The sequence below is a fragment of the Vicugna pacos genome, unplaced genomic scaffold (genome assembly GCF_048564905.1).
Source record: "Vicugna pacos unplaced genomic scaffold, VicPac4 scaffold_14, whole genome shotgun sequence".
NCBI lineage: Eukaryota > Metazoa > Chordata > Mammalia > Artiodactyla > Camelidae > Vicugna > Vicugna pacos.
The window spans coordinates 5,198,882-5,219,162 of record NW_027328735.1 but is presented as its reverse complement, the minus strand read 5'-3'; the positions used below and the strand labels follow the sequence as shown (position 1 = coordinate 5,219,162).

Below are 20,281 nucleotides of genomic sequence, written 5' to 3'. Positions count from 1 at the left end.
GGTTAGGTCACGATATGCTCATATGAATCAATATTTACGAATATAAATGCACGCCTCTGATTTCCGAATACAGGTGTGCTGAGTACATTCAAGCCGCGATACTGGGTCGATGCGTACTGAATGATCCTTGACATCACCTTGAGTAATTTCTTTTGAATATTCATGTTACCCTACCCTTTTTGTGTTGTTTGTTTGTTTGATTCTTTCTTGGTCTGCTTCTCGTTTGCTTTGCAAACACGTCAGGCCATGCATCTCTCCGTTTGCTTCCAACAGAGAGTCATATAAGCTGACTCCCTTAAGATAGTGCTTCCAATCCCCTATGATTTCCTGCTTCCCTCTCCCATCTTTAGGGTTTTGATGTCCTCCTTGCCTTCTTCTTGTTTCTTCTTTTCCACTCATGCTCTTCTTGCATTTCCAATAAGGGTTTTCTTCTTTCCATTTCATCTTGCTGCTTATCCCTTCAGGGGAGAATTCTCAACCTTTCTTTTAGGATAAGTTTCGAACTGCTGAATTCTTTTAAGATTTGCAGGTCTGTGGCATTCTCTAGCTCTGCTGTTATTAGAAATGGTGGTCATGTGGCATAGGCTACCCTAGATGGCAGCATTTTGCCATTCAAGCTATGGTCTATGTCCTGGCACTCCTCCCTGTCCTGCAATATTGCTGCTGAGATAGCAGCTGAAACCCCTCTGGAGGTTCTCTTGTGACTATGTTGCTTTCCTCCAGGCGCATTTTAAATCACTGGGATGCTCATGAACTTTGTTGATTTGGATCATACAGCTGCTGCTAAGTCTATTGGCATTCCACCTCTTTTGGACGCTGTGTACTTCCTGAATTCGCCTAGATGATTCTATCTTGGCTTTCAGCAAGTTTCAGTCTGATTTTTCTACACATAACTTTTCAAACATTGTTTGTTTCTTTATCTCTTGCTTTTCCATCTGGGACTCTTTCGAATTTTAGTCTTTCATGCCTTGTCTTCAACCAGGATTCAACAGCAATGTTTTCATTGGTTTGCACTTGCTTTCCTATGTGTGCTTCTGACCGAGGGATTTCTGTTCCCCTGTCTTCAAAGTCATTCACGCGTCCCTCTGCAATATCTCGTCTGCTTAGGACGGAACGTTAGCCCTGATATTTTCTCATCCACTGAGTTTTCTGAGATTATTTGGCTCGTCTTTAGGCTTTCTCTTCCCCTTTTCTGGTATTCTGCCTTTTGTGATTCTGAGACACTGCTGTTCTTCAGTGTTTCCCTCACCTCCATTTTCAATACTTGCTCTGGAGAGCGTTTTGCAGTCTAGTTGTCTGAAAGCTTATCTTTAGGGCCTTCAATCTCTTTGGAACTGAAAATGGTACTTCCTTTTCCTTTTACTGTATTTCTTCATCTCTACTGGTCAGGTAATTTCAGGTATCTAATGTAGACTTCTAGGGCTTGGTTAAGTGAAAACTTTAGACACTTGGCTCTACACAATTGCATGGGATTTCTGTGAGGACAAGTTTTCCTAGACATTGATGCCATGTCCTGTTCCTGTGTGTGTTGTCTGGTCTATCTCCAATTGCTGTTGTTGCCTTTGTTGTGATGAACCCCCCATACTATTTCGATTAGGATAACCTCATTTTGATTACGCTTATCTCACAAATCTGAAAGAGCACAGGACACTTCCTCTGGTGGAAATGGAGCTTCTAAAGGTTCTCAGCTCTGCATTCTACTCTCTGTTATTTTGGAGTGTTTCCAGAAGAGCAGAGTGTGAGTGCGCTTGTGCTTTGTAGTGCCACGGGAATGTCCCACTGAAACCAGTTCTTCCAAGAGCTTCTCTGTCTACAGAAACACCAGTGGAAGCATATCTATGGATGTCACACATCAGGGCCTGCTGGAATGATCCCGCAGCCCGAACTTGGTGTCCTCGCTGCCGAACCGTGCCGGTGCCATCCAAAATGTAGCATCCGCTTTTGAGAGATAAACTGAAGGAAATCCTTCCTCTTCTCACGCTGTGGTCTTGGACCACACTTCCTTGTCCTCTCATCCTTGTGGCACGGGTGCACGAAGCCAACCACAGAGCTGTTGCACATCCGGTGCCTCAAACCAAACCATAATCACAGCCCAGGTTATGAATGTAGCAGATCCTAAGGCTTTTCATTCTGAATTCAAACCCAAGGCCCCCTGGATCCCTCAGACCCGATGCACAATATCTCTGATTCAGCCCCACACATGCTCTATTGGCAAAATGACAAATTGGTCTCTGGTCCTGCAGATGCACTGGGTGTGGCCATGGGACATATCGATAAATTCAACTGCGCGCGCCAGGGTGGTTGCTTGCTCATTGGGGTCCCAGGTCGGTTTGCTCTCTTGATAGGACCCACCACATCCCACAACGCACTCCAGATCCCTGAGACTCAGCGTGTGCCACCATCCGTAGCCCTATCCCTCCCTGAACGCTGCCTCTGCTACCTCAAATTTGGCAGCTCGGTGCTTGGTCTCAGAATCAACTGTGGGGATATTTTGCACTGGATTCTTTGAGTTCTGTCAGCCAAGCATCTGCTGTGCACTCTTCTAACACTCAGCGCATCACCTTCAATCCCATGTCTCCTGTCCGCTTGAGAGTGTGCGTCCAAGTTAAAGAGAGTTTCACCTTTACTGCTCCATCAACAGGGCTCAGACCATGCACTGGTATCCATTCCCTGCTTTTCCTTCTCCTGCTTCCAGGTGTTCTGAGGCCTCATCCTGTCTTTGGAAGTAACAGACCTCTCTTCGGCAAGTGTCCTGTGCCAAGGGCTGGGTGAGTGGATGTTTCCATTGCTGTGTTCATGGGAGCGAGTGAGCGCAGGTTGCACTGCTTCTCTGTCAACTGGGCATCGATGAATCAACACTTTCCAGATACATTTCACAGAAATGTGATTTCTTTTTATCTCTTTGTTTCTATACAGCCGTGGTGGGAGGGATTGTCCGAAGACTCCAGTTTTGACATTGTGTTGATATCTCATTTGCAGTCTTTAAAAATTTAATAGAATTCATATAAATGTTTTGGGAGTTATACGAAAATGAAGTTAGTTTCTGAAACATACTAAATCGACCTAGAAGCCAGACTTGTCAATTTCGGTAACATTTGGTCAGCTCTAAGGAAAACATAGACAGATAGAATGCAAACTAGCAGTCCGAACTGTTAAAGGGGTCATGTCAGCTCTTTACTGTTGAAGCCTCCGAAACCAACAGGAACCATGAAATAACTAATGCAAACATGAAATAACCCCCAAGATTGGATTCCCTTGTGCATGTGGTGCTCTTTAGTCCCGATGACATCTACTGGCCAATGTTGGCATTTCAAGGGGTAACATCCCTCTCTAGGAAAATACAAGAGGAAACAAACCAAATATATACATTTATGTTTGAATCCAAAAGGACCTAGAGGCATTATAGCTAGGAGAACCCTGTTGCAGTTATGCTAGTCTATTGAGAGCCAGGTGTTCTTCTATCAGTGATGAGAACGCTTAATCATTCGATCATGTTGGGTAAAGCCATTTAACGCAACCAAGTCTGCACCCGCATGATATAGAGCCCCCGGGGGCTTGACTCAAGTGAAAGACGATCCACATAAACTGTGTCTTTAATATAATTGGCGAGTTTTACTGTACAGTTCACTTTCTGACTTGTGCTATTTACCTATACTGTCTGGAAAAACTGAGGCCTAATACAGATTCAAGTTCAGTCAAAGATTCCCCTCACTTACCACACTCCCTTCACCCCAGGGAAGACATAAACACAATATTTGCTGAATCTAGCGGAAGGACATCGTTTCTAGGTGTGAGCTAAGTATTCAATTTTATCTATTTCAACCGAGACTATTTGACCTTTAAGGTGTTCACTGTTGTTCACAGAGAGTGAAGCTGGAGGAACTCTGATTCTACGAGGGGCTTGCTCTTCTCGTAATGGCTTCATTGCAGCTCAGGTACTGATCCTTCAAAATGGATGCCTGAGTGGAGGGGAGGCAAGGGCAAGTGCTCACTAGCTAGGCCCAAACCTGGGAAAAGGCTTACCTGGGCTTGTTGAATTTTGGTCTGAATGGCTTGGGAATGCCCCTTGGGACGTGTGGATTCTCACGACCTCTTCCAAGAACAGGAGCGTTTTGATCATCTCTGCCATTTCTTCTCCTTCAGACGTCAGGGACCTTGGACCCGTTATTGGAGAAGAGAATTGAGGAACTTCCTCAAGTCCACGTTGGCACTCCGTATGTTTCTGCCTGTATCAGTGAGTTTCAATATGTCTCATGAATGTCTTTTGAGCCTGGTATCCTCTACAGCTGTCTCCACGCCAGTATTCTCCATTGTAGCAGAACATCTCTCATCCATGTGTTCGCATCTCTCCTCAATCCGTGCAGCCAGCTTATCGGCCAGCTTCTCTTCGTGTCTCCCCTAAAGTTGACTTCACCAGGACTGGGCAAGTCTGAAAGTACCTCGGAGCCTGACCAGTAAGCTGATGACAGGCAGATCTTCCACTGTCTGCCCTTTCAGGTTCTGGAAACTGACCTGTGACCTCAGGTCTTTGGGCAGCAGCAGTATCTCGAACTTACACAGCTTCCCGGACCAAACACCTAAGCCAAGCTCCACAGAGGGCGGCAGCCCCTCCATCACACTGATCCACCCACAGAACTCTGCCCGGTTACCTAGGATCCAACAGCCACAACAAGCCTCGCGGTAAACACCAACATTCCACCTGGAATCCAACCGCTAACTGCCATCCCCAATGGCTGCTGCATCTTGTCAGTGTTGGGGGAGGGGCTGCATCCGACGAGAGGTTCCTAAGGTAAATGTGATTCTACCCACTAGCGTCCCATGGGCCTTTCTTCTTCCCTCTTTCCTTTGGTTCAGAGCTCTATGCACCGTACCAATGGAGGGAAGTGTGTCCCTTTTCAGTTGATGGTTTCACACGTCTTTAAACTTTCTAACAGTTCACAGTACACAGGGACCCACTAAAGGAGACTTATGTTCCTATAATATCCGTACACCCGGAATACATATGCGTCGCCTGATTTCTGCTGAAACACCCACACTCTCAGGACATGGATCCATTGGATTCATGGGGGCTGAAATTTCAAGAAATGAAACCAACCCCAATGTGCACTTTGCTGTCGGTCTCTTTTGCACTTAGTACACTTTGGCAGAGCTACTTGCCTTTGTTATAGGCTTCTTACATTTCTTCTCTACGTAGCCTAGAATATGGCATTCCTTCATCCTGTTGGAAGACATACAAGTCTACATCACGGACTAGGAAACCATTTGATTCCAAATCGGCATTAGTGTTAGGTCACGATATGCTCTTATGAATCAAAATTTACGAATATGAATGCACGCTTCTGATTTCCGAATACAAGTGTGCTGAGTACATGCAAGCCACGATACTGGGTCGATGCGTTCTGAATGACCCTTGACCTCACCTTGAGTATTTTCTTTTGAATAATCATGGTTCCCTTTGTATATGTCAGCCAACCATACCATTTTGGTGCTTGTTTGTTGGTTTGATTCTTTGTTGGTCTTCTTCTCGCTTGTTTTGCAAACACGTCAGGCCATGCATCTCTCCTTTCGCTTCAAACAGAGTCAAATAAGCTGATTCACTTAAGAGAGTGCTTCCAATCACCTATGATTTCCTGCTTCCCTCTCCCATCTTTAGGGTTTTGATGTCCTCCTTAAGTTCTTCTTCTTTCTTCTCTGCCACACATGCTCTTCTTGCATTTCCAATAATGGTTTCTTCTTTCCATTCCATCTTGCTGCTTTTCTATTCAGGGGAGTTTTCTCAACCTTTCTTTTAGAAAAACTTTTGAACTGCTGAATTCTTTTAAGATTTGCCGGTCTGTAGAATTCTCTAGCTCTGCCGTTATTTGAAATGGTGTTCATGTGGCATAGGCTACCCTAGGTGGCAGCATTTGGCCATTCAGGATATGGTCTGTGTCCTGGCACTCCTCCCTGTCCTGCAATATTGCTGCCGAGATATCAGCTGAAAGCCCTCTGGAGGTTTCCTTGTGACTATGTTGTTTCCTCCAGGTGCATTTTAAATCACTCGGATATTCGTGAACTTTGTTGATTTGAATCATACAGCTGCTGGTAGGTCTATTGGGATTCCACCTCCTTCGGATGCTGTGTAATTCCTGAATTCGCATAGATGATTCTTTCTTGGCTTTCAGCAAGTTTCAGTCTGATTTTTCTACAGATAAATTTTCAGACATTTTTTGTTTCTTTATCTCTTGCTTTTCCATCTGGGACTCATGATTTCTATTCTTTCATGCCCTGTCTAAACCCAGGGTTCAACTGCAATGTTTTCATTTGTTTGCACTTGCTTTCCTATGTCTGCTTCTGACCGAGGTTTTTCTCTTCCCCTGTCTTCACAGTCATTCACGCGTCCCTCTGCATTATCTAGTCTGCTAAGGACTGAATTTTAGCCCTGATATTATCACAACCATTGAGTTTCCTGATATTTTTGGCTCGTGTTGAGACTTTCTCTTCCCCTTTTCTGGTATTCTGCCTTTTGTGATTCTGAGACACTGGTGTTCTTCAGTGTTTTCCTGACCTTCATTTTCAACACTTGTTCTGGATAGCGTTTTGCAGACTAGTTGTTTGAAAGCTTATCTTTTGCGCCTTCAATATCTTTGGAACTGAAAATGGTACTTCCTGTTTCTTTTACTGTTCTTCTTCATCTCTACTGGTCAGGTAATATCAGGTATCTAATGTAGACTTCTAGGGCTTTGTTAATTGAAAATTTTAGACTCTTGTCTCTACGCAATTCCATGGGATTTCTGTGAGGACAATTTCTCCTAGGCATTGATGCCATAACCTGTACCTGTGTGTGTTGTTTGGTATATCTCCAATTGCTGGTGTTGCATTAGTTGTGATGAACAACCCATTCTACTTCGATTAGCATAACTTCATTTTGATTATACTTATCTCACACTTCTGAAAGTGCACAGGACACTTCCTCTTGTGGAAATGAAGCTTCTAAAAGTTCTCAGCTCTGCATTCTTCTCTATGTCATTTTGGAGTGTTTCCAAAACAGCAAACTGAGAGTGCTCTTCTGCTTTTTATTGCCACGGGAATGTCCCAATGAAATCAGTTCTTTCCAGAGCTTCTCTGTCTACAGAAACAGCAGTGGAAGCATATCTATGGATGTCACATATCAGGGCCTGCTGGAATGATCCCGCAGACCTTCCTTGTTGTCCTAGGTGCCGTACCGTGCCGGTGCCATCCAAAATGTAGCATCCGCTTTTGGGAGATAGTGCTGAAGGGAATGCTTCCTCTTCTTGCGCTGTGGACTTGGACCACTCTTCCTTGTCCTCTCATCCTTGTGGCACGGGTGCACGAAGGCAACCACAGAGTTGTTGCGCATCCTGTGACTCAAACCAAACCATAATCCCAGCCCAGGTTATGAATGTAGCATATCCTAAGGCTTTTCATTCTGATTTCAAATTCAAGGCCCCCTGGATCCCTCAGACCAGATGCACGATATCTCTGATTCAGCCCCACACGTGCTCTATTGGCAAAATTCCCAATTGGTCCCTGGTCCTGCAGATGTACTGGGTGTGGCCATGGGACATATCGGTAATCGCAACCGCGCGAACAGTGTGGTTGATTTATTATTGGTACACAGTTCGGTTTGCTCTCTTGATTCGACCCACCACATCCCACAACGCACTCCAGATCCCTGAGACTCAGCGTGTGCCATCATCCGTAGCTCTATGCCTCACTGACCATTGCCTCTGCTACCTCAAATTTGGCAGCTGGGATCTTGGTCTCAGAATTAACTGTGGGGATAATTTGCGCTGGTTTCTTTGAGTTCTCTCAGCCAAGCATCTGCTGTGCACTCTTGTAAATCTCAGCACATCACCTTCAAACCCATGTCTCCTGTCCGCTTGAGAGTGTGCGTCCAAGTTAAACAGAGTTTCACCCTTGTTGCTCCATCACCAGGGGCCGAACCTGCACTGGTTTCCATTCCCTGCTTTGCATTCTCCTGCTTCCAGGTGTCCTGAGGCCTCATCCTGTCTTTGGGAGTAACAGACCTCTCTTCGGCCAGTGTCCTATGCTAAGGGCTGGGTGAGTGGATGTTTCCATTGCTCTGTACATGGGAGCGAGTGAGTGCAGGTTGCACTTCTTCTCTGCCAACTGGGCATCGATGAATCAACACTATCCAGATACATTTCACAGAAATGTGATATTTGCTTAGCTCTTTGTTTCTATACAGCCGTGGTGGGAGGGATTGTCCGAAGACAACTATTTTGACATTGTGTTGATATCCCATTTGCAGTCTTTAAGAAGTTTAACAGAACTCATTTACATGTTTTGGGAGTTATACGAAAATGGAGTTATTTTTTGAAACACACTCAATCGACCTAGAAGACAGACTTGTCAATTTTGGTAACATTGTGTCAGCTCGACGGAAAAGCTAGACAGATAGAATGCAAACTAGCAGTCCAAAGTGTTCAAGGGGTCATGTCAGCTCTTTAAGGTTGAAGCCTCCGAAACCAACAGGAACCATGAAATAACTTTTGGAAACATGGAATAACCCCCAACCTTGGATACACTTGTGCATGTGGTGCCCTGTATCCCAATGACACCTACTGGCCAATGTTGGCATTTCAAGGGGTAACATCCCTCTCTAGGAAAATACAAGAGGAAACAAACCAAATATATACATTTAGGTTTGAATCCAAAAGCACCTAGAGGCATTCTAGCTAGGAGAATCCTGCTGCAGTTATGCTAGTCTATTGAGAACCAGGTGTTTTTCTATCAGTGTTGAGAACGCTTAATCATCCGATCCTGTAGTTTAAAGCCATTTAACGCAACCAAGTCTGCACCCCCATGATATAGTGCCCCCGGGGGCTTGACTCAAGTGAAAGACGATCCACATAAGCTGTGTCTTTAATGTCATTGGCGACTTTTACAGTTCAGTTCACTTTCTGACTTGTACTATTTACCTTCACTGTCTTGAAAAACTGAAGCCTAATACAGATTCATGTTCAGTCAAAGATTCCCCTCACTTACCACACTCCCTTCACCCCAGGGAAGACATAAACACAACATTTGCTGAATCTAGCGGAAGGACATCATTTCTAGGTGTGAGCTAAGTATTCAATTTTATCTATTTCAGCCGAGACTATTTGACCTTTAAGGTGTTCACTGTTGTTCACAGAGAGTGAAGCTGGAGGAACTCTGATTCTACGAGGGGCTTGCTCTTCTCGTAATGGCTTCATTGCAGCTCAGGTACTGATCCTTCAAAATGGATGCCTGAGTGGAGGGGAGGCAAGGGCAAGTGCTCACTAGCTAGGCCCAAACCTGGGAAAAGGCTTACCTGGGCTTGTTGAATTTTGGTCTGAATGGCTTGGGAATGCCCCTTGGGACGTGTGGATTCTCACGACCTCTTCCAAGAACAGGAGCGTTTTGATCATCTCTGCCATTTCTTCTCCTTCAGACGTCAGGGACCTTGGACCCGTTATTGGAGAAGAGAATTGAGGAACTTCCTCAAGTCCACGTTGGCACTCCGTATGTTTCTGCCTGTATCAGTGAGTTTCAATATGTCTCATGAATGTCTTTTGAGCCTGGTATCCTCTACAGCTGTCTCCACGCCAGTATTCTCCATTGTAGCAGAACATCTCTCATCCATGTGTTCGCATCTCTCCTCAATCCGTGCAGCCAGCTTATCGGCCAGCTTCTCTTCGTGTCTCCCCTAAAGTCGACTTCACCAGGACTGGGCAAGTCTGAAAGTACCTCGGAGCCTGACCAGTAAGCTGATGACAGGCAGATCTTCCACTGTCTGCCCTTTCAGGTTCTGGAAACTGACCTGTGACCTCAGGTCTTTGGGCAGCAGCAGTATCTCGAACTTACACAGCTTCCCGGACCAAACACCTAAGCCAAGCTCCACAGAGGGCGGCAGCCCCTCCATCACACTGATCCACCCACAGAACTCTGCCCGGTTACCTAGGATCCAACAGCCACAACAAGCCTCGCGGTAAACACCAACATTCCACCTGGAATCCAACCGCTAACTGCCATCCCCAATGGCTGCTGCATCTTGTCAGTGTTGGGGGAGGGGCTGCATCCGACGAGAGGTTCCTAAGGTAAATGTGATTCTACCCACTAGCGTCCCATGGGCCTTTCTTCTTCCCTCTTTACTTTTGTTCAGAGCTCTATGCACCGTACCAATGGAGGGAAGTGTGTCCCTTTTCAGTTGATGGTTTCACACGTCTTTAAACTTTCTAACAGTTCACAGTACACAGGGACCCACTAAAGGAGACTTATGTTCCTATAATATCCGTACACCCGGAATACATATGCGTCGCCTGATTTCTGCTGAAACACCCACACTCTCAGGACATGGATCCATTGGATTCATGGGGGCTGAAATTTCAAGAAATGAAACCAACCCCAATGTGCACTTTGCTGTCGGTCTCTTTTGCACTTAGTACACTTTGGCAGAGCTACTTGCCTTTGTTATAGGCTTCTTACATTTCTTCTCTACGTAGCCTAGAATATGGCATTCCTTCATCCTGTTGGAAGACATACAAGTCTACATCACGGACTAGGAAACCATTTGATTCCAAATCGGCATTAGTGTTAGGTCACGATATGCTCTTATGAATCAAAATTTACGAATATGAATGCACGCTTCTGATTTCCGAATACAAGTGTGCTGAGTACATGCAAGCCACGATACTGGGTCGATGCGTTCTGAATGACCCTTGACCTCACCTTGAGTATTTTCTTTTGAATAATCATGGTTCCCTTTGTATATGTCAGCCAACCATACCATTTTGGTGCTTGTTTGTTGGTTTGATTCTTTGTTGGTCTTCTTCTCGCTTGTTTTGCAAACACGTCAGGCCATGCATCTCTCCTTTCGCTTCAAACAGAGTCAAATAAGCTGATTCACTTAAGAGAGTGCTTCCAATCACCTATGATTTCCTGCTTCCCTCTCCCATCTTTAGGGTTTTGATGTCCTCCTTAAGTTCTTCTTCTTTCTTCTCTGCCACACATGCTCTTCTTGCATTTCCAATAATGGTTTCTTCTTTCCATTCCATCTTGCTGCTTTTCTATTCAGGGGAGTTTTCTCAACCTTTCTTTTAGAAAAACTTTTGAACTGCTGAATTCTTTTAAGATTTGCCGGTCTGTAGAATTCTCTAGCTCTGCCGTTATTTGAAATGGTGTTCATGTGGCATAGGCTACCCTAGGTGGCAGCATTTGGCCATTCAGGATATGGTCTGTGTCCTGGCACTCCTCCCTGTCCTGCAATATTGCTGCCGAGATATCAGCTGAAAGCCCTCTGGAGGTTTCCTTGTGACTATGTTGTTTCCTCCAGGTGCATTTTAAATCACTTGGATATTCGTGAACTTTGTTGATTTGAATCATACAGCTGCTGGTAGGTCTATTGGGATTCCACCTCCTTCGGATGCTGTGTAATTCCTGAATTCGCATAGATGATTCTTTCTTGGCTTTCAGCAAGTTTCAGTCTGATTTTTCTACAGATAAATTTTCAGACACTTTTTGTTTCTTTATCTCTTGCTTTTCCATCTGGGACTCATGATTTCTATTCTTTCATGCCCTGTCTTAACCCAGGGTTCAACTGCAATGTTTTCATTTGTTTGCACTTGCTTTCCTATGTCTGCTTCTGACCGAGGTTTTTCTCTTCCCCTGTCTTCACAGTCATTCACGCGTCCCTCTGCATTATCTAGTCTGCTAAGGACTGAATTTTAGCCCTGATATTATCACAACAATTGAGTTTCCTGATATTTTTGGCTCGTGTTGAGACTTTCTCTTCCCCTTTTCTGGTATTCTGCCTTTTGTGATTCTGAGACACTGGTGTTCTTCAGTGTTTTCCTGACCTTCATTTTCAACACTTGTTCTGGATAGCGTTTTGCAGACTAGTTGTTTGAAAGCTTATCTTTTGCGCCTTCAATATCTTTGGAACTGAAAATGGTACTTCCTGTTTCTTTTACTGTTCTTCTTCATCTCTACTGGTCAGGTAATATCAGGTATCTAATGTAGACTTCTAGGGCTTTGTTAATTGAAAATTTTAGACTCTTGTCTCTACGCAATTCCATGGGATTTCTGTGAGGACAATTTCTCCTAGGCATTGATGCCATAACCTGTACCTGTGTGTGTTGTTTGGTATATCTCCAATTGCTGGTGTTGCATTAGTTGTGATGAACAACCCATTCTACTTCGATTAGCATAACTTCATTTTGATTATACTTATCTCACACTTCTGAAAGTGCACAGGACACTTCCTCTTGTGGAAATGAAGCTTCTAAAAGTTCTCAGCTCTGCATTCTTCTCTATGTCATTTTGGAGTGTTTCCAAAACAGCAAACTGAGAGTGCTCTTCTGCTTTTTATTGCCACGGGAATGTCCCAATGAAATCAGTTCTTTCCAGAGCTTCTCTGTCTACAGAAACAGCAGTGGAAGCATATCTATGGATGTCACATATCAGGGCCTGCTGGAATGATCCCGCAGACCTTCCTTGTTGTCCTAGGTGCCGTACCGTGCCGGTGCCATCCAAAATGTAGCATCCGCTTTTGGGAGATAGTGCTGAAGGGAATGCTTCCTCTTCTCGCGCTGTGGACTTGGACCACTCTTCCTTGTCCTCTCATCCTTGTGGCACGGGTGCACGAAGGCAACCACAGAGTTGTTGCACATCCTGTGACTCAAACCAAACCATAATCCCAGCCCAGGTTATGAATGTAGCATATCCTAAGGCTTTTCATTCTGATTTCAAATTCAAGGCCCCCTGGATCCCTCAGACCAGATGCACGATATCTCTGATTCAGCCCCACACGTGCTCTATTGGCAAAATTCCCAATTGGTCCCTGGTCCTGCAGATGTACTGGGTGTGGCCATGGGACATATCGGTAATCGCAACCGCGCGAACAGTGTGGTTGATTTATTATTGGTACACAGTTCGGTTTGCTCTCTTGATTCGACCCACCACATCCCACAACGCACTCCAGATCCCTGAGACTCAGCGTGTGCCATCATCCGTAGCTCTATGCCTCACTGACCATTGCCTCTGCTACCTCAAATTTGGCAGCTGGGATCTTGGTCTCAGAATTAACTGTGGGGATAATTTGCGCTGGTTTCTTTGAGTTCTCTCAGCCAAGCATCTGCTGTGCACTCTTGTAAATCTCAGCACATCACCTTCAAACCCATGTCTCCTGTCCGCTTGAGAGTGTGCGTCCAAGTTAAACAGAGTTTCACCCTTGTTGCTCCATCACCAGGGGCCGAACCTGCACTGGTTTCCATTCCCTGCTTTGCATTCTCCTGCTTCCAGGTGTCCTGAGGCCTCATCCTGTCTTTGGGAGTAACAGACCTCTCTTCGGCCAGTGTCCTATGCTAAGGGCTGGGTGAGTGGATGTTTCCATTGCTCTGTACATGGGAGCGAGTGAGTGCAGGTTGCACTTCTTCTCTGCCAACTGGGCATCGATGAATCAACACTATCCAGATACATTTCACAGAAATGTGATATTTGCTTAGCTCTTTGTTTCTATACAGCCGTGGTGGGAGGGATTGTCCGAAGACAACTATTTTGACATTGTGTTGATATCCCATTTGCAGTCTTTAAGAAGTTTAACAGAACTCATTTACATGTTTTGGGAGTTATACGAAAATGGAGTTATTTTTTGAAACACACTCAATCGACCTAGAAGCCAGACTTGTCAATTTTGGTAACATTGTGTCAGCTCGACGGAAAAGCTAGACAGATAGAATGCAAACTAGCAGTCCAAAGTGTTCAAGGGGTCATGTCAGCTCTTTAAGGTTGAAGCCTCCGAAACCAACAGGAACCATGAAATAACTTTTGGAAACATGGAATAACCCCCAACCTTGGATACACTTGTGCATGTGGTGCCCTGTATCCCAATGACACCTACTGGCCAATGTTGGCATTTCAAGGGGTAACATCCCTCTCTAGGAAAATACAAGAGGAAACAAACCAAATATATACATTTAGGTTTGAATCCAAAAGCACCTAGAGGCATTCTAGCTAGGAGAATCCTGCTGCAGTTATGCTAGTCTATTGAGAACCAGGTGTTTTTCTATCAGTGTTGAGAACGCTTAATCATCCGATCCTGTAGTTTAAAGCCATTTAACGCAACCAAGTCTGCACCCCCATGATATAGTGCCCCCGGGGGCTTGACTCAAGTGAAAGACGATCCACATAAGCTGTGTCTTTAATGTCATTGGCGACTTTTACAGTTCAGTTCACTTTCTGACTTGTACTATTTACCTTCACTGTCTTGAAAAACTGAAGCCTAATACAGATTCATGTTCAGTCAAAGATTCCCCTCACTTACCACACTCCCTTCACCCCAGGGAAGACAGAAACACAACATTTGCTGAATCTAGCGGAAGGACATCGTTTCTAGGTGTGAGCTAAGTATTCAATTTTATCTATTTCAGCCGAGACTATTTGACCTTTAAGGTGTTCACTGTTGTTCACAGAGAGTGAAGCTGGAGGAACTCTGATTCTACGAGGGGCTTGCTCTTCTCGTAATGGCTTCATTGCAGCTCAGGTACTGATCCTTCAAAATGGATGCCTGAGTGGAGGGGAGGCAAGGGCAAGTGCTCACTAGCTAGGCCCAAACCTGGGAAAAGGCTTACCTGGGCTTGTTGAATTTTGGTCTGAATGGCTTGGGAATGCCCCTTGGGACGTGTGGATTCTCACGACCTCTTCCAAGAACAGGAGCGTTTTGATCATCTCTGCCATTTCTTCTCCTTCAGACGTCAGGGACCTTGGACCCGTTATTGGAGAAGAGAATTGAGGAACTTCCTCAAGTCCACGTTGGCACTCCGTATGTTTCTGCCTGTATCAGTGAGTTTCAATAGGTCTCATGAATGTCTTTTGAGCCTGGTATCCTCTACAGCTGTCTCCACGCCAGTATTCTCCATTGTAGCAGAACATCTCTCATCCATGTGTTCGCATCTCTCCTCAATCCGTGCAGCCAGCTTATCGGCCAGCTTCTCTTCGTGTCTCCCCTAAAGTCGACTTCACCAGGACTGGGCAAGTCTGAAAGTACCTCGGAGCCTGACCAGTAAGCTGATGACAGGCAGATCTTCCACTGTCTGCCCTTTCAGGTTCTGGAAACTGACCTGTGACCTCAGGTCTTTGGGCAGCAGCAGTATCTCGAACTTACACAGCTTCCCGGACCAAACACCTAAGCCAAGCTCCACAGAGGGCGGCAGCCCCTCCATCACACTGATCCACCCACAGAACTCTGCCCGGTTACCTAGGATCCAACAGCCACAACAAGCCTCGCGGTAAACACCAACATTCCACCTGGAATCCAACCGCTAACTGCCATCCCCAATGGCTGCTGCATCTTGTCAGTGTTGGGGGAGGGGCTGCATCCGACGAGAGGTTCCTAAGGTAAATGTGATTCTACCCACTAGCGTCCCATGGGCCTTTCTTCTTCCCTCTTTACTTTTGTTCAGAGCTCTATGCACCGTACCAATGGAGGGAAGTGTGTCCCTTTTCAGTTGATGGTTTCACACGTCTTTAAACTTTCTAACAGTTCACAGTACACAGGGACCCACTAAAGGAGACTTATGTTCCTATAATATCCGTACACCCGGAATACATATGCGTCGCCTGATTTCTGCTGAAACACCCACACTCTCAGGACATGGATCCATTGGATTCATGGGGGCTGAAATTTCAAGAAATGAAACCAACCCCAATGTGCACTTTGCTGTCGGTCTCTTTTGCACTTAGTACACTTTGGCAGAGCTACTTGCCTTTGTTATAGGCTTCTTACATTTCTTCTCTACGTAGCCTAGAATATGGCATTCCTTCATCCTGTTGGAAGACATACAAGTCTACATCACGGACTAGGAAACCATTTGATTCCAAATCGGCATTAGTGTTAGGTCACGATATGCTCTTATGAATCAAAATTTACGAATATGAATGCACGCTTCTGATTTCCGAATACAAGTTTGCTGAGTACATGCAAGCCACGATACTGGGTCGATGCGTTCTGAATGACCCTTGACCTCACCTTGAGTATTTTCTTTTGAATAATCATGGTTCCCTTTGTATATGTCAGCCAACCATACCATTTTGGTGCTTGTTTGTTGGTTTGATTCTTTGTTGGTCTTCTTCTCGCTTGTTTTGCAAACACGTCAGGCCATGCATCTCTCCTTTCGCTTCAAACAGAGTCAAATAAGCTGATTCACTTAAGAGAGTGCTTCCAATCACCTATGATTTCCTGCTTCCCTCTCCCATCTTTAGGGTTTTGATGTCCTCCTTAAGTTCTTCTTCTTTCTTCTCTGCCACACATGCTCTTCTTGCATTTCCAATAATGGTTTCTTCTTTCCATTCCATCTTGCTGCTTTTCTATTCAGGGGAGTTTTCTCAACCTTTCTTTTAGAAAAACTTTTGAACTGCTGAATTCTTTTAAGATTTGCCGGTCTGTAGAATTCTCTAGCTCTGCCGTTATTTGAAATGGTGTTCATGTGGCATAGGCTACCCTAGGTGGCAGCATTTGGCCATTCAGGATATGGTCTGTGTCCTGGCACTCCTCCCTGTCCTGCAATATTGCTGCCGAGATATCAGCTGAAAGCCCTCTGGAGGTTTCCTTGTGACTATGTTGTTTCCTCCAGGTGCATTTTAAATCACTTGGATATTCGTGAACTTTGTTGATTTGAATCATACAGCTGCTGGTAGGTCTATTGGGATTCCACCTCCTTCGGATGCTGTGTAATTCCTGAATTCGCATAGATGATTCTTTCTTGGCTTTCAGCAAGTTTCAGTCTGATTTTTCTACAGATAAATTTTCAGACATTTTTTGTTTCTTTATCTCTTGCTTTTCCATCTGGGACTCATGATTTCTATTCTTTCATGCCCTGTCTTAACCCAGGGTTCAACTGCAATGTTTTCATTTGTTTGCACTTGCTTTCCTATGTCTGCTTCTGACCGAGGTTTTTCTCTTCCCCTGTCTTCACAGTCATTCACGCGTCCCTCTGCATTATCTAGTCTGCTAAGGACTGAATTTTAGCCCTGATATTATCACAACCATTGAGTTTCCTGATATTTTTGGCTCGTGTTGAGACTTTCTCTTCCCCTTTTCTGGTATTCTGCCTTTTGTGATTCTGAGACACTGGTGTTCTTCAGTGTTTTCCTGACCTTCATTTTCAACACTTGTTCTGGATAGCGTTTTGCAGACTAGTTGTTTGAAAGCTTATCTTTTGCGCCTTCAATATCTTTGGAACTGAAAATGGTACTTCCTGTTTCTTTTACTGTTCTTCTTCATCTCTACTGGTCAGGTAATATCAGGTATCTAATGTAGACTTCTAGGGCTTTGTTAATTGAAAATTTTAGACTCTTGTCTCTACGCAATTCCATGGGATTTCTGTGAGGACAATTTCTCCTAGGCATTGATGCCATAACCTGTACCTGTGTGTGTTGTTTGGTATATCTCCAATTGCTGGTGTTGCATTAGTTGTGATGAACAACCCATTCTACTTCGATTAGCATAACTTCATTTTGATTATACTTATCTCACACTTCTGAAAGTGCACAGGACACTTCCTCTTGTGGAAATGAAGCTTCTAAAAGTTCTCAGCTCTGCATTCTTCTCTATGTCATTTTGGAGTGTTTCCAAAACAGCAAACTGAGAGTGCTCTTCTGCTTTTTATTGCCACGGGAATGTCCCAATGAAATCAGTTCTTTCCAGAGCTTCTCTGTCTACAGAAACAGCAGTGGAAGCATATCTATGGATGTCACATATCAGGGCCTGCTGGAATGATCCCGCAGACCTTCCTTGTTGTCCTAGGTGCCGTACCGTGCCGGTGCCATCCAAAATGTAGCATCCGCTTTTGGGAGATAGTGCTGAAGGGAATGCTTCCTCTTCTCGCGCTGTGGACTTGGACCACTCTTCCTTGTCCTCTCATCCTTGTGGCACGGGTGCACGAAGGCAACCACAGAGTTGTTGCGCATCCTGTGACTCAAACCAAACCATAATCCCAGCCCAGGTTATGAATGTAGCATATCCTAAGGCTTTTCATTCTGATTTCAAATTCAAGGCCCCCTGGATCCCTCAGACCAGATGCACGATATCTCTGATTCAGCCCCACACGTGCTCTATTGGCAAAATTCCCAATTGGTCCCTGGTCCTGCAGATGTACTGGGTGTGGCCATGGGACATATCGGTAATCGCAACCGCGCGAACAGTGTGGTTGATTTATTATTGGTACACAGTTCGGTTTGCTCTCTTGATTCGACCCACCACATCCCACAACGCACTCCAGATCCCTGAGACTCAGCGTGTGCCATCATCCGTAGCTCTATGCCTCACTGACCATTGCCTCTGCTACCTCAAATTTGGCAGCTGGGATCTTGGTCTCAGAATTAACTGTGGGGATAATTTGCGCTGGTTTCTTTGAGTTCTCTCAGCCAAGCATCTGCTGTGCACTCTTGTAAATCTCAGCACATCACCTTCAAACCCATGTCTCCTGTCCGCTTGAGAGTGTGCGTCCAAGTTAAACAGAGTTTCACCCTTGTTGCTCCATCACCAGGGGTCCGAACCTGCACTGGTTTCCATTCCCTGCTTTGCATTCTCCTGCTTCCAGGTGTCCTGAGGCCTCATCCTGTCTTTGGGAGTAACAGACCTCTCTTCGGCCAGTGTCCTATGCTAAGGGCTGGGTGAGTGGATGTTTCCATTGCTCTGTACATGGGAGCGAGTGAGTGCAGGTTGCACTTCTTCTCTGCCAACTGGGCATCGATGAATCAACACTATCCAGATACATTTCACAGAAATGTGATATTTGCTTAGCTCTTTGTTTCTATACAGCCGTGGTGGGAGGGATTGTCCGAAGACAACTATTTTGACATTGTGTTGATATCCCATTTGCAGTCTTTAAGAAGTTTAACAGAACTCATTTACATGTTTTGGGAGTTATACGAAAATGGAGTTATTTTTTGAAACACACTCAATCGACCTAGAAGCCAGACTTGTCAATTTTGGTAACATTGTGTCAGCTCGACGGAAAAGCTAGACAGATAGAATGCAAACTAGCAGTCCAAAGTGTTCAAGGGGTCATGTCAGCTCTTTAAGGTTGAAGCCTCCGAAACCAACAGGAACCATGAAATAACTTTTGGAAACATGGAATAACCCCCAACCTTGGATACACTTGTGCATGTGGTGCCCTGTATCCCAATGACACCTACTGGCCAATGTTGGCATTTCAAGGGGTAACATCCCTCTCTAGGAAAATACAAGAGGAAACAAACCAAATATATACATTTAGGTTTGAATCCAAAAGCACCTAGAGGCATTCTAGCTAGGAGAATCCTGCTGCAGTTATGCTAGTCTATTGAGAACCAGGTGTTTTTCTATCAGTGTTGAGAACGCTTAATCATCCGATCCTGTAGTTTAAAGCCATTTAACGCAACCAAGTCTGCACCCCCATGATATAGTGCCCCCGGGGGCTTGACTCAAGTGAAAGACGATCCACATAAGCTGTGTCTTTAATGTCATTGGCGACTTTTACAGTTCAGTTCACTTTCTGACTTGTACTATTTACCTTCACTGTCTTGAAAAACTGAAGCCTAATACAGATTCATGTTCAGTCAAAGATTCCCCTCACTTACCACACTCCCTTCACCCCAGGGAAGACAGAAACACAACATTTGCTGAATCTAGCGGAAGGACATCGTTTCTAGGTGTGAGCTAAGTATTCAATTTTATCTATTTCAGCCGAGACTATTTGACCTTTAAGGTGTTCACTGTTGTTCACAGAGAGTGAAGCTGGAGGAACTCTGATTCTAGGAGGGGCTTGCTCTTCTCGTAATGGCTTCATTGCAGCTCAGGTACTGATCCTTCAAAATGGATGCCTGAGTGGAGGGGAGGCAAGGGCAAGTGCTCACTAGCTAGGCCCAAACCTGGGAAAAGGCTTACCTGGGCTTGTTGAATTTTGGTCTGAATGGCTTGGGAATGCCCCTTGGGACGTGTGGATTCTCACGACCTCTTCCAAGAACAGGAGCGTTTTGATCATCTCTGCCATTTCTTCTCCTTCAGACGTCAGGGACCTTGGACCCGTTATTGGAGAAGAGAATTGAGGAACTTCCTCAAGTCCACGTTGGCACTCCGTATGTTTCTGCCTGTATCAGTGAGTTTCAATAGGTCTCATGAATGTCTTTTGAGCCTGGTATCCTCTACAGCTGTCTCCACGCCAGTATTCTCCATTGTAGCAGAACATCTCTCATCCATGTGTTCGCATCTCTCCTCAATCCGTGCAGCCAGCTTATCGGCCAGCTTCTCTTCGTG

At 45.0% G+C, this 20,281-nt stretch overlaps 3 long non-coding RNA genes across 4 annotated transcripts; all 3 read left to right on the top strand.

Annotated features, from left to right (window-relative positions):
* The first annotated feature begins 4,657 nt into the window (after positions 1-4,657).
* LOC140692674 (uncharacterized) lies at positions 4,658-9,812 on the top strand. The gene is made up of 4 exons (XR_012068257.1): positions 4,658-4,789; positions 9,119-9,231; positions 9,440-9,530; positions 9,613-9,812. It is a non-coding gene; the product is annotated as an uncharacterized lncRNA (long non-coding RNA).
* A 4,493-nt stretch (positions 9,813-14,305) lies between these two features.
* Positions 14,306-15,120, top strand: LOC140692679 (uncharacterized). 2 transcript variants are annotated; one of them, XR_012068263.1, is made up of 3 exons: positions 14,306-14,527; positions 14,736-14,826; positions 14,909-15,120. It is a non-coding gene; the product is annotated as an uncharacterized lncRNA (long non-coding RNA). The 2 variants fall into 2 exon arrangements; XR_012068264.1 differs by having other exon boundaries at positions 14,957-15,106.
* Positions 15,121-15,200: 80 nt separating this feature from the next.
* Positions 15,201-20,214, top strand: LOC140692687 (uncharacterized). Its single transcript, XR_012068278.1, has 3 exons — positions 15,201-15,381; positions 19,754-19,824; positions 20,033-20,214. It is a non-coding gene; the product is annotated as an uncharacterized lncRNA (long non-coding RNA).
* The last annotated feature ends 67 nt before the right edge of the window (positions 20,215-20,281 follow it).